Here is a 14267-nt window from a genome sequence, read left to right as displayed (position 1 = left end):
TAAGTGGCCATTTTTTTCATTAATTTTTTACTTGCTTTGCAGAATGGGGTATGGGAGGTGCATGCATGAAGATACATTTCAGAGATTTGGTAATAGTCTTGGCCAAATTACCCCAACTTTTAGATGTGTTTTGTGTTTTTGAAACATACTAGTTAAATACGCAACATGGTTGCACTTACTTTGTGCGATAAAACACTTTCAAGTTTATAATATTCTACCAAAACAAAGAAGGCTTATAGCTTTAGAGAATAGAGTCCAAGCATTACTTGAAATTGGTGGAGACAGATATTTAAGTTTATTTGTATAGTTTTAAATTATCATCTCCAATTATAAACATTTTTACAAATTTCACAATTACAAATTGCTTGATTTCTCACCGTAACAACTATTTAAAAGTTCACAGACTCAACTCTATGCTTGATTTGATTTCTCACCGTAACAAATATTTAAAAGTTCATAAACTCAACTCTAATATCTCACAGATATAAATTTTCAAATTTCCAACAATTTGACTTACAATAACTTAAAAAAATTTGATAACCATATGAATGAATCAATCAATAACCATTCTTACAAATTTCATGATTGCAAACTATTCGATTTCTCATAATAACACATCTTTAAAAATTCACAATCTCAATTCTAATAATCTCACACGAATAAATTTTCAAATTTCCAACAAATTCACTTAACAATAACTAGAATTCCTCGTAACTATATCAATGAATCAATAAATAATATAAACTTCTTTGGGAACAATACCACTTCTTCAAAATCATAACAATTCTTCCATAGTACCGTATCAATGAATCAATCCATAATATAAACTTCCTTGGGAACAATACCACTTCTTCCAAATCATAACAATTATTACACAGAACAGTACTGGAATTCTGGTATCCTTGTCCAAATCCTTTTGATTTATTCAATGTAAGGAAACCTCTGTACATGGGAAAGAATAATACCGATTCACCACACAATTTGTAAGAAACTTAAGAATAATGCCGATTCACCACACAATTTGTAAGAAACTTTGGAAAACTGAAGATATTTCCTGTGTGCCATTTAATTACCAATCATGTTAATCACACATCTCAAACTCTCTCCTTTAATCATGTAATCAAATGCCTTGTTGATATCGGCAAATGAAACCTCATGTGTGATAAATTTCTCCAGTTCCAAGCTTCTGCAAACCAACAATAAACCAGGAAAGGAAGTTCAGTTAGATTAAAAGCCTAATTAGAGACGACTAGTGCTTCAGTAGGAGGAAAGGAAATGAGCAGGCATGGTGTGAGAGAGATATTTATATCAGAAATAAATTATAGATGTCTTACTTTATCCAAATACAATTCTACAAGGCCTGGCAAATCGGAACGGGGTTTATAGTTCCCAAAGAAAGTTCCTTTCAACGTCCTCTCGTTCAGAAAATTCACGGGGCTGGTTGCAAAGACTGCGTCTGAATGAGGGACCCCCACTAAAACGGCCACACCCCAACCCTGAACAACAAACACATTCATACCCTTGTGATCAGCATATATGCATAGTTGCTAAAACTGAGTGTGATATATTTACAATTTCAGAAGAAAGGGGAGGCAGAGTAAATACGTCATGGCAGGATTCGAAGGCTTGAATCATGGCCTTGACATTCCCTGTGCACTCGATGCTGTAGTCCACCCCTCCATCAGTTTTCTCGGCAATAACCTGATAAGATAAGCTCCCGGAGTTTAGTGTCAATTTAAAACATTTCTCCGAATACAATACAACACAAAACTGAATTGAGCGTTAACAAAATTCTTTTACGCGTCTAGGGATTAAGCACCAACAAAGAGCAATAAATTTGAAAGAGACAAAGGTGAAACTGCAGATCTATGTTTGTAGCACAAACAAGGATTAAAAGAAACAAGAAGATTTACATTTAGTAACACAAGGTGCACCCTCATATGCTATTATTTAATTGCTTCACTTCAATCTATCTATAGACTAGGTGGAAGACTAAAGCTCTGTGTAATGTGTATAACATTAATAAACTAAAATAGAGAAAGCTTCTCCTCCCGATGCAATAATTCGTGCTACTAGACAAACACTATCAATTCTATTAAATAAAACAAGCATTCCGATCTGGAAAAGAGAAGTTAAAGGCCATTCAACCAACCTGTTGAATAGGCTTCTGGTGGTCCAGTGGGTTTATAAATTCCGTTACACCAAAGAGTTTTGCTGTAAAAGGATCAACACAAATTAGAAAGGAAAGGAAATTCTTCAGTCAACATATATATATACACTGATTAACAAATGATGATGGAAATGGGCAATTTACAACCTTTTTCAAATCTGTCACTATTTAAATCGATTCCAATTATTCGAGAAGCTCCTGCAATTCTTGCCCCTTCAGCAGCCTGCGTGCGTAGTTAAGCCCAGGTCAGATGTCTAAGAGAAAATTAAACAGTAAACTCATCGTATTACATTGATCCCAAAAAGGAAAAATTCAGAAATGAATTTCACTTACAGCAAGCCCAACACCCCCGAGGCCAAATATTGCTACAGTTGAACCCTTCTTGGGTTTTGCTACATTCAAAGTCGCACCCATGCCTGATTCCACAACAAAATGAATTTTGAATAAGAATTTCAATGAAGGGAACGATCATGGATGACTTTAATATTAACAGTCCAGGAAACCATAACTTTAGGGATTGGATAAAACACTATACACTGTCAATTATATCATTTTGATGATCTTTGTTTCACAATCATCAGCAAGTTACCCTCAAAAAGTCCAGAAAAATGATTTACCTGTTGAAACCCCACAACTGAGAATGCAAACTTTGTTAAGAGGAGCCTCTGGATTAATTTTGGCAACACAACCCACATGCACAACTGTATACTCGCTGAAAGTGGATGTGCCAAGGAAGTGATAAATGGGTTTCCCGTTGATTGAAAACCTCGACTTCCCATCATTTATCATAACCCCCTATCCGTGTTAATTCTTAGAAGATCACACATGTTGCTCTCCTCTGACTTGCAGTGTCTGCATTCTCCACATTCTCCAGTAAATATCTCCAGTAAATACGGGAAGCACACTGTCACCCTCCTTGACGTCAGTCACCCCTTCTCCAACACTCTCAACAACTCTGTGTCAACCAACCAACCTATAGTTAGTGACCAATAAATGACAAGAAAATTAGTGTCCCTTTTCCCCTTTTGAAATTCTACATGCCTGCTAGTATGACTAATTAATTTCTTTGAAATCCTGCATGCCTGCTAGTATGACTAATTAATTTCTTTGAAATCCTACATGCCTGCTGGTATGACTAATTGATTTCTTTGAAATCCTGCATGCCCGCTAGTATGAGTAATTAACTTTTTTCAAATCCCACATGCCTGCTAATATGACTAATTAATTTTTTTGAATACAGACAGTTCATTCATGGGCAAGAACAGAGTGCATACCCAGCTGCTTCATGTCCCAAAATGCGGGGAAAGAGAGGAGTTTGGCCCTGCAACCAAAGCAGCAGTATCAATATCAGTCATTTCATTTCACTGTTAAAAGCAATATTTGTATGTGTTATACAGTGCAGTAGGAGATGTGTAATTAATATCCTTCTTTCCAATTTTCTTGATGTTTAATGATAATTATCCATAGCATACCTTTGCTTCCCAGAAATAATAAAGGTCTGTATGACACAAGGCGGTATAATGCACTTTGATTCTCACTTCCATTGCCTGTGGAGGAGCCACTTCCACTTCTTCAATATTCAGAGGCTCCCCGGCTCCCCATGCAACAGCAGCTGCACCAAAAGTACAAATATCAAAATAGATAGATCAGATTTCAAGGAGCACACATATACAGTTTGCATAAATCCATTTTAACTCTGAAAATCAATTTTGCCCATGAAAGAAATAGAATGTGGACCGTTGGTGTTAAAAGTCCACTTTCATGCAGCTTCCTATCCCATGGGGCCATCCTTGAAACGACGCACGCGGCCCAGATGCATGGAGGTTTTTTTTGTTTCCTAGGGGTTCTGCAAGTCAAATGTCTGTTTTTACTTGGCTTCTAGCTCTAGCGGGTGAAATGTCTGTTTTTACGGGGTTTTAGCCGGTCAAATTTTTTGTAACGGGCAAAGCAATAATTTAAATTTGTTATAATTTTGCCCAAAAAATAATGAAAATTTTGGTAGGATTTAAAAAAAATTGGGTATAAATTTTTAGAAACTTGGGTTGATTTTGGATGGCCCAGGGATTCTTCATGATTCAAACAACAGAAGGGATTGGATTTCTTGAAAAGCGAAAATTTCTGTGTTGAGGAGAAATTGTGGCCTCCCTGAACAATTTGGGTCATCCTAAATTTTAATGGTCAACGTTTCATCAAATATAAAAGTAGAATTCTCACTTTTAAATATATAGTTTTTAATTAAATTTAGAAATTCTCCTTTTTAAATATAGTTTTTTATTAAATTTAGTAATTCTCACTTTTAATATTGTTTTTTTATTAAATTTAGGAATTCTCATTTTTAATGTTGTTTTTTAATAAATTTAGGAATTCTCACTTTTGATATAGTTTTTTAACAAATTTAGGATAATTTTGCAGTTATATGGAAGAAGGGACAAGATACTTTGGGTTTAACATCAAGCCAAATAACTATAAGAAAACCGATTGACACTCGTTGGTTGCTCCAGTTGAAAAAATGATTCATTTCTTGTTCAATAGGTGGCTATCCAAAGCAAGACAACCTATTATTGGTCAAATCAATTCTGTAATCTATACCAATTTATTGGCACCTCTTGGCGTACATATCAAAAGCTATCTTAGAAAAGATAAGGAAATTATGTTTCAATTGTCTCTGGAGAGGTTGTGGGGAGTGCAAAGGATCTCATTTGGCCAACTAGAAAAATATTTCCCTTCTAAAAGAATGGGAAGGATGGGGCCTAAAAGATGTCCATCTTTCTATATAGTCGCTTGTAGCTCAATCTCTTTGGAATTTCATTCCCAAGATAGTCACTTGTAGCTCAATCTCTTTGGAATTTGGAATTTCATTCCCAAGTCTAGTTGGTCAAGAGAGATTCTCTTAATTGTCAAATATATTTCCCTTAACCCCATGATCGATTGGGTAAGAGAGGAAAACTAGAATATATATGGGATTCCATATCAGTGGAAAGCACTTTCACTTTATTTCCCTATAATTAGTCTATTCCTACCATGGAATGTTGGTGTGGGTGCTTTTTTGGTGAGGACTAGAGTTGATCCCATTATGGGGTGTAGTATGGAGGTAATGTCCTCCTTGAAGAAATGTCAGTTTTCTTGCAGCAAAGGGAAATGGCCCACTCTCTCCAAAATTCTTGATCTAGGATATATTCCCATTCAATATCTTCTCTTTTTATTAAAGGAATCTATTCGACTTTCTGATCAGTAGAAATAGGGATATTTACAGAAGTAAAGCGAAATAACTGAGTTGCTATGAACTGAAAAGCAGGGATCTTATATAACTTGTCTACTTCTAATCCTCTGGTGAATATTTTGAAATTTCCAGTGAATCTTCTACTTCAGATAATGATGATTTACCTAATATCAGAAGAATAAGTTTGGAATCTGATTCTTCTGACTCTGATGAAACTTTTATTGCTGATATTAAAATGTTTTACTTCAACAAAACAGACAATTTGCAGAATCAGATTGATGAGGTCAAGACACAGCTAGCACAGCTTGAACTGTCTCAGTTAACAGCTAGACGAAGATTGAAGGAAAAGCTGGAAAGTTTAGAAAAACAATTACCTTCCAAAAGAATAATTGATGATGAAGATTTTATTGAAAGAGAATTTGATTCAATGTTCAAACCATTGCATATTATAGAAGCTTCTCAAGTTACAGGTATGGATGAAATCAATATTCTCAAAAAGAAAATTAGCAGTTTGGAATCATCTATTAAACTAACAAGATCAGAAATATTGCAATTATCAGCGAAACTTCAAAGTCTTATTTCTGATTATGATGATGCTAATTCCAAATTGACAAGAATTATGATGAAGGATATTCCAGAAGAAATGCCCATGAAAACTAAGGAAGTAGATTTGGTAAATATTATGGGAATAGGGGATAAAGTGGTAATTCCTTTGAAAATAAAATTTCCAAATTTAAAGGAATACTCTTTAGATGCACAAATTGATTCTATAGCTATGTGTAGTTGCTGCAAATTTGGCACAATTCCTTCTTATTATTGGCAGCCTATTAAACTTTCCTTCAGAGCCATGAATAAAGAGTTAATGGAGATTAACCATATATCTCCTGATTTTCCAGTTTATTTGAATCATGTATAGACATATGTTACTTTGTACAATTTTGATACAGGATCAGATGTCCTTTTGGGACAAGATTTTTTGAAGAGATTCCTTCCAGTCACCTTTGGAAAAAACTCAGTCACATTTACTACTGTTGAAGGACCGATTATGATTCCTGCAAAAAATGATTACTAGCTTAAGGTCAAGCCCAGTGAAGAAGACAATCTACAGGATACCATGCAAGATATTACCAAAATTCAAAAGACTGTCAAGCATGCAGATGTAACAACCCACCTAAACTAATCCACTAATATAAAGTTTAAAACTTTATATTAGTGGATTAGATTAGGTGGGTTGTTACATACACTCCCAGTGAAGAAGACAATCTACAGGATACCATGCAGGATCTTACCAAAATTCAAAAGAATGTCAAGCATGCAGAAATACATGGCCAAAAGACATTACAAGCAATCTTAGATAAGCTGCACAACAATTGCACAACAAGCAGGCTAGACGCTTTTTGGACCAGAGAAAAATATTTTGTAGCATTACCTTATAAAGAAGGGTATGTTCCTAAACCACAGAAAGCAAGTGCTAATCATATGTCACCCACTAAACAGGCTTTGTGCAAACAGAAGATTCAGTAGTTGCTTGAACAAAACCTAATTGAGCCTTGCAAAAGCCCATGGGCATGTTCGGCCTTTTATGTCAACAAACATAGTGAGCAAAAACATGGAAAGAAGAGGTTGGTATTTAATTACAAAGCTTTGAATGAGGCTCTAATGCCTATCAGGTATCCTCTTCCCAATAAAGAATTATTTCTTGCTAAAATCGCCAATGCTAATGTTTTCAGCAAATTTGATCTTAAAAGTGGTTTCTGGCAAATTGGTATCATTCCAGATGACAGATATAAAACAGCCTTCACAATTCCACATGGCCAATACCAATGGACAATAATGCCATTTGGTTTGAAGAATGCTCCTTTTGAATTCCAAAAGCGGATGGAAGATATTTTTGGATAGGTAGAGTATTTGATTGTATATATTGATGATCTTCTTGTATTTAGTAAGGATGTAAATACTCATAAGCTACATTTGGAAAAATTCTATGAAATGGTGTACAAGCATGGTTTAGTTCTATCTGACTCAGAAGAAAAGTTTCAAATTGGAAAAGTCAGAATAGACTATTTAGGATTGCATATTGAACAGGGTCACATAGAGCTTCAAACCCATATCCTTCTTTATCTTTTGAAATTTCTGGATATTTTCCTTGAGTTAAAGATGCTTCAAAGATTTTTGGGTTGCTTGAATTACATCCGTCAGTTCTATGAAAAGAAATATGAAGATACTGAGATTTTGTAGAAAAGGCTGAAGAAAGAAAAATATGAATGGTCTAATGAGATGACTATGGCAGTAAGGAACATAAAAAGCAAAATCAGAGAGCTTGCCAAGTTAAGACTGCGTGACACCAATCTTCCATTTATTCTTGAAATAGATGCATCTGATCATACATGGGTTGCAATGTTATTACAGAAACATGGAAGGAAAGAACTTGTTTGTGCATATGCCTTTGGTACTTTTGATGACACAGAAGCTAAGTATTCATCTTCCCACAAAGAGATATTTGCTGTCAAAGCAGGATTTCAAAGATTCAGATTGTTTTTTAAAAGTGTCAGATTTTTAGTTAGAACTGATCTGAAACATATGAAAGGTATTTTGTCCAACAAGAAATTGTTGGAACAAGGAAATACCAGGGTTCTAAGATGGGCTCTCTGGCTAGAAGGTTTTGATTTTGATATTGTCTATAAATCAGGTGCAAAAAATTATTTAGCAGACATGTTGACAAGAGAAGGAGCTCCAGAAATCAAAGACATCAAGATGTTCAGACCCCTGTACAAAGGAGAAAGTTCTTCAAGTAAAAGTCCAGTCCAGTCTAGTGTCTGTCAGTCCAAAAATTGTTCAGTATTAGTCTGTAGTCAGTGTAAATATGAATTCTGTTGGGATCGTTTTATTTTAAGAGTCAAGTCATTACCAGTAGAAGTCATCCAAATGATTTTGCAGATTTGGTTTGATTCAGAGTCTGGTATGATAGCCTATAGTAGTGAGTTACCTTATAGAGATAGGCCTTGGCGTGTCTATTATTCACTGTCTAGAGAACCAGTTCCCATCTATTTTGGTTTTGTCCAACATATTGATTGGACATGGCAAGATTATTTCTCTATCCACCAAAGGGCCAGAATACATGGTTATGTCAGAGTCATTGCATATGCGACACAGTTAGATAGTGCTAATAGCTGGTGGAGTCCTTGGTTTAAGTTGTTCATGTTTAAGTATATGCCTAGAGGTGAGCAGATTTGTCATTTTAATTTCCAAGAAACCATTAGCACTTTAATTTGGGAAATCCATATTGCTGCATGACATGACTACATTGTAGAGTTTGAATTTCTTCATATTGATACAGAAGTAGTCTTACAGGATAGACAACAAGATGAACCATCATTCAGTTTGAAAGTCAGCTTCCATGGAGAAATTTCTACAGATCCTAGGCAGAGACCAGTAAATGTATTCCATTTTCCATTTTATTGTTGTTTCTTTACATAGAGTTTTTTTTCAAAGCAAATACAATATGACATTAATACACTCTTAATAAATTAAGTGATAATGAATACAAGTCAATAAATCGATTCCTTATTAAATTATGTAGATGAGATGATTGCATACACAAATAGTTGATTTAAGAATATATAAAAAAAGTTATGGATTAAAAATCGAATGCCCTACAATTTAACGAGTAGTATTCACCTATGAGCCATCACCCATTAGCCTAAAGTGTCCACTTAATACTTATTATCAACAAATTATAAGACTTATTTTTTGAAGAAATGCATCATAGTATACGAATATTATATATCACATTTATACAATCATATTAATGGACATAACTAAGTACAAGTCAATAATATAATTCTAGCTCAAATCATATGATTTCAGTTTATTTAAAATACAAATTTACAAAAAATTAACTTTAAGTAATGAAATTAGATGCCTTATAGTTCAAAGACATAATTCATCCATGATAGTGTCTAATCAAACCTTGATAGTCCACTTAGCAATCATTATCATTAATTATATGTTTTTTTTAAGAAATGCAAAATTATTTACAATAGATTTTTATCTCAAAAATTACAAATCACATTTATGCACTCATATTAGTGCATTTTATATGTAAACAATGAATAACTGACTTTGTGCCTTATTGATTTTCAATATGATATGATTGCAGTTACAACCATTAATTGATTTAGGCATATAAATTTATGAAAATTATGGATTAAGAAATCACATATCTTATGCTTCAAAAAGTTCAAATCATTCACCTATGACACATTTCTCATTGGCCTTAATAGGGAATAATGCATTGTGAATAGTGAATAGTGCACATAACATTTATCAAGTAAATTATTATACTTTCTTTACCAATAATTACACCTTTGTTTGCAAGGATTTCTATTTCAAAACTTATATTTCACATTTATATATGATTATTGATGCATTTAAGTAGACACATGTCATTAAAAATAAAATGCGTCGATGGTTCATGCAAGATAATTTAAATGACAAACAATTCATTTAAGAACGCACGCACAAATCCTAGAAAAAAAATCGATACAACAAATTCATTGCAAAAGAAATTATAAATAATAAGAAATATACATATTAATATAATTGGCAATTCCCATATATTTCAAAAAATATAAAATCATACAAATTGATTCAACAAAAACTATGTCCAAAATGTATCAAAAATTTGGAATGTACTTTCAAAAAATTTATAAAGGAATTATCTCCATCCAATACATTGAAGTACATTTTCTATTGAACATTCGAATGTACTAATGTTTTTTATTGATAAGATGAAGTGTCTTAAGAAAGGGGAATTAAATTTGCATAAGCCATGTAGCTTGCTCTTTTCCTGTATAGGATTTTATCAACATGTGGTTTGATCAATATCCAATGAATTGAGAAGTATGATTTGTTGTATCTATTAGTAATACACTTGATTCTTCAAAATTATCTACATATTGGGACCACACATCAGTCAACATTTTCTCATAAAATTGTCTTGTTCTCCCTACTTCCAATTTTGTTTGCAAATGACAATGAGACTTGTCCCGTGCAAATTTAAAGTCCTCTATATCAATATTTGATTTTTCTAGTACTTTTCGGATGTACTTGTCAGTGACATTTAATGTCCATATTGCGGCATCATAATTTTTTAAGCACATTTTCATACTTGACTGAAAAGGCCTTAAAACATAGGACCCATCACCAAACTGCCAATCTGGTTCTCTTTGAATATGAAAATTTAGTTCATCTTTGGCGTATGATTGGAAGAATACTCCTTCCATTTCAAATATCACCATCTTTTGACTTGTAGTAATGCTCATCTGCATCTACACTGCAACCACATGCATGATATTAACACATCTCCACTTCAACACTTCATTGATTAAGGACATAAAAACCTACCAATTTAAAAATGATGTTAATATTTATTATGAATTATTTCCATTTGTATGCAAAGGGAATTTTACAATGAGTTAATAGTAATCACAAAATACAAATACAATGGCCCCATTAAAATGAACAAACTAATGATATGTTTACTTTATACATACAACATAATACATTTATTTAATTTGTATGGAATAAAAATATTCTAAAAACACATTGGCCCACCATTTAAATCATTGATTTTAATACATATAATGATTTCTTTAATTGCAATTGAAAAATATAATTACAATGGTCTAGTGAAAGTAAACAAATAAATTATAGATTAATTTCCACATACAATATTATACAATTTTTAAATTTCAAGCCTAATTATTTATATGCTAATTTCTAGAGTCTATACCTTAGTTTCTTTTGGTGCTTCTTTTAGTACAAATTGTATGTTTATTGTTGGTGCTACATATAACCTAATATAGGTTTTCAACTTATATGGATTAAAAAATGTTATAAAAATACAATGGACCATCCTTCACATTACTAATTTCTAAGAGGTATAATGATAACTTAAACCAAAATTGAAACAAATAATTGTAATGATCTAATTCAAACAAATATACCAGTTATCTATTAATTTTTACTTTTAATGTAATCCATTGTAAAAAATTCTATAGCATGGGAAATTTTGATATGAAAACATTAAATGGCCATTCAAATCAATAATTATTATCAACACAATATCTCACCAAAAATAAGGAAAATAAAAGTATTTTGCTTTTAGTAATGACAAACCAAATCAAAAATTATTTTATTAGTGTTGTGAAATGAAACTAATAATTCTTGATGTCATACATATACTAACATGAAATAGACATCAGTCATATTAAGGTACTTTAAAATGTAATTGAACATCTTTATTAGTAGCTTGCACATGTGTAGCCTTCTTGAGGTTATGCAACATTCTCCATAGCTCATCGATTAACCAATTATCCTCTTGATTTGTTCCAATGAATGAATGGAGGGGCAAGAATCACATTTTCTTTGGGATTATCTTTCACGCTCTCAAGTGAACAATCCACTATAATAGTATTGGTTGCATCATATTGGGTATGCATTTCCCACACTTTTTTCAATGATTTAGTGTGTATAACTTTGCTTGGATTTTCAATGACCTTATGTCCCTTTTGTGGTTTACAATCTTAAGAAGTCCACATAAACACAAGTTTATCCTGAATGTTTCTGAAACCAACTTTTTTAAAATTCTTGTTGTGCTTTCTTTTAAAGCTGTCATCCAAATTGCAATGTCAAGATATTCATTTTTGAAACACATTTCAAAAAATGTTTTTGCATGTGGATGAATCCAAAATAATTTTTTCTCTATTGTGTAATCAACATTAGTTCCCATTTTCTAAATATGCCCTTTGTTTGTTGCTTCATCATTGATGCTATGATAACAAAATTTCCTTCAGTTCAAAAATAATTAATTTATTTTAAGTTAATGGATTTGAGACTTCTGCAATCTGCATTATGTGTTGTTATATCTTCCGGATCCAACACAATGACAAATAATCTAGTCAAACCATTTTATTCATGTTACAAAAATTACTAAATAAATTGTTGAAACAATACACTTACCTTAAGTGGTTTTTTCACTATTTATAGATGAAATAATAAGTTCTTTTATCATCTTGATAGAACTTGGAGTAAACATATTAAACATTCAATCAACCACCAATAGTACTTCTTATTAAACATTCAATCAAATACCAATACCAAGAAAAACATTAGTGATGAAACCTTTAAAACGAAACACACCCACACGCACCTTTAGCAAATTTTGATTGTTAATTTTGTCCTTTCTATTAGTTCCTATAATAAAAATGTACAACGTTATGGTAGTTACAACCATTAGAGTTCAAAGAATAATAAAATAAATAAGAAGACAAGTTATAAGTATTTGATATGACATTATCTTCATATTTGTAACTTTGCACCTCATCATCATCTTTGTTACCTTTATTCTTTTCTAAATTATACATATAAAATATTTTGAATTGTGAAAATGAATAAAATCATTAAATAATAAGGAAAACAAGTGGACAAATTACAAGTATCTGATATTACATTTTTTCCTTGATTAAAGCTTTGTTTCACATTCATTTGATCAATGTCTTTGTTCTCCTTGCTTGTCTCTATAATAAACATAAAAAAAAAGTTATAATTGTGACAATGAACAAAATTCATTAAACAACTATACAAAAAATAAATCATCTTTAATTGTCCATATAATATTTTGGTCTTGATTGTAGTTTTGTGGGACATTCCCTTAGTCACTATATTCATTCTCTTTATTTCCAACTATAATCCACAAATGAAATTCTATGATTCACGAGAATAAAAATAATAATTTAGATTAAAAAAAAGAGTTACAATGATTAATACCCATTTCTATCCCCATCATTCCATGGTCATTATCTTGATTAATTTCATTCTTCTCATAATTTGCTATAATAGACATCCAAAAATGTTATGAATATGGAAATTAAATAAATTCAAAAAGTCACAAGAGCAACAACCAAACAAATTATGTAACTGGTATGACAACTTCTTCTCCTCTTGTTTCCATTTCTAAACTTGTTTCAACGTCATAAGCACTATATTGATTATTTTTTTGCTTCCCACATTCATCATTCTTTGTTTTAGAATCTTCATCATTAGTCATTTTAGTAAACACTTTGACAATTAAAAATATAAACAAAATATTATCCAAAGTATTATAAGAGAAACAACAAAGAAACTATAGTACTTGAATTTTCTAAGAAGTTAATAGATCCTGGATTTGATAGTTGAAAATATTTGTAATTATTCAACATGATTATCCTTTGTGACTATGTTCTCACAACACATGCAATTATTCTTCCATATGTACAACAAGCCTTGATTAAATTTGTCCCCGCATAAAGAGTAATAACCACTTTTGCATCACTACATTGTTGGTGTTTTTCCAATAAATCCATTCAGAAATCATAATCTCTCTCATTTTCATCAAATGTGTCTTCAAATGTGTGAGAGTATTTTGAAGCTTCCAAAATTTTTAATTCTTAAGTATAGAAATGTATAGTAAAAACTATATCATAACTATACCTATTTTGAGACTTATATTCATAAATGCCACTAGTCATTTTATAGTTGAACTTGGAGTTCTTTATGGCAATTTCCCAAAACTTGCGTACATCATTACAAAACCAAAGTTCTACTAAGAGAACTGTAGTAAATTCATTCAACTCATTTTTTCCATAAGAAATCGAAAAAAATCAATATTATATCCCTTGTGAAATGGTTCTTTTTTCAAAGCAAGTGTATTCAGAACAATAAGGTTAGTATGTAAAACTACTTGCGACTAACATTGGAAAAGAGTGCAAAAGTGTTGACAAAATATCAAAGCCCCCAAAATGACAACCAAATTCAAAATTGTTGTCAACCCATTGA

The 14267-nt window shown here is 32.0% G+C and overlaps 2 pseudogenes across 1 annotated transcript; one reads left to right on the top strand and one right to left on the bottom strand.

Annotated features, from left to right (window-relative positions):
• Positions 1-1153: 1153 nt before the first annotated feature.
• LOC149140321 (alcohol dehydrogenase 1-like) lies at positions 1154-3958 on the bottom strand (annotated as a pseudogene). The gene is made up of 10 exons (XR_016265068.1): positions 3928-3958; positions 3643-3782; positions 3445-3491; positions 2788-3125; positions 2504-2586; positions 2318-2393; positions 2153-2214; positions 1606-1701; positions 1335-1496; positions 1154-1186 (listed from the first exon to the last, which is right to left on the bottom strand). The product of XR_016265068.1 is annotated as an alcohol dehydrogenase 1-like (transcript).
• Positions 3959-7673: 3715 nt separating this feature from the next.
• Positions 7674-14267, top strand: part of LOC149140320 (alcohol dehydrogenase 1-like) — a 36438-nt pseudogene continuing 29844 nt past the window's right edge.

This window comes from Pinus tabuliformis, chromosome X (assembly GCF_031772625.1).
Source record: "Pinus tabuliformis cultivar Carrire ecotype Pingquan chromosome X, CPIR1, whole genome shotgun sequence".
In the NCBI taxonomy this organism is placed as follows: domain Eukaryota; kingdom Viridiplantae; phylum Streptophyta; class Pinopsida; order Pinales; family Pinaceae; genus Pinus; species Pinus tabuliformis.
This window is presented reverse-complemented; position numbering and strand designations above follow the sequence as displayed.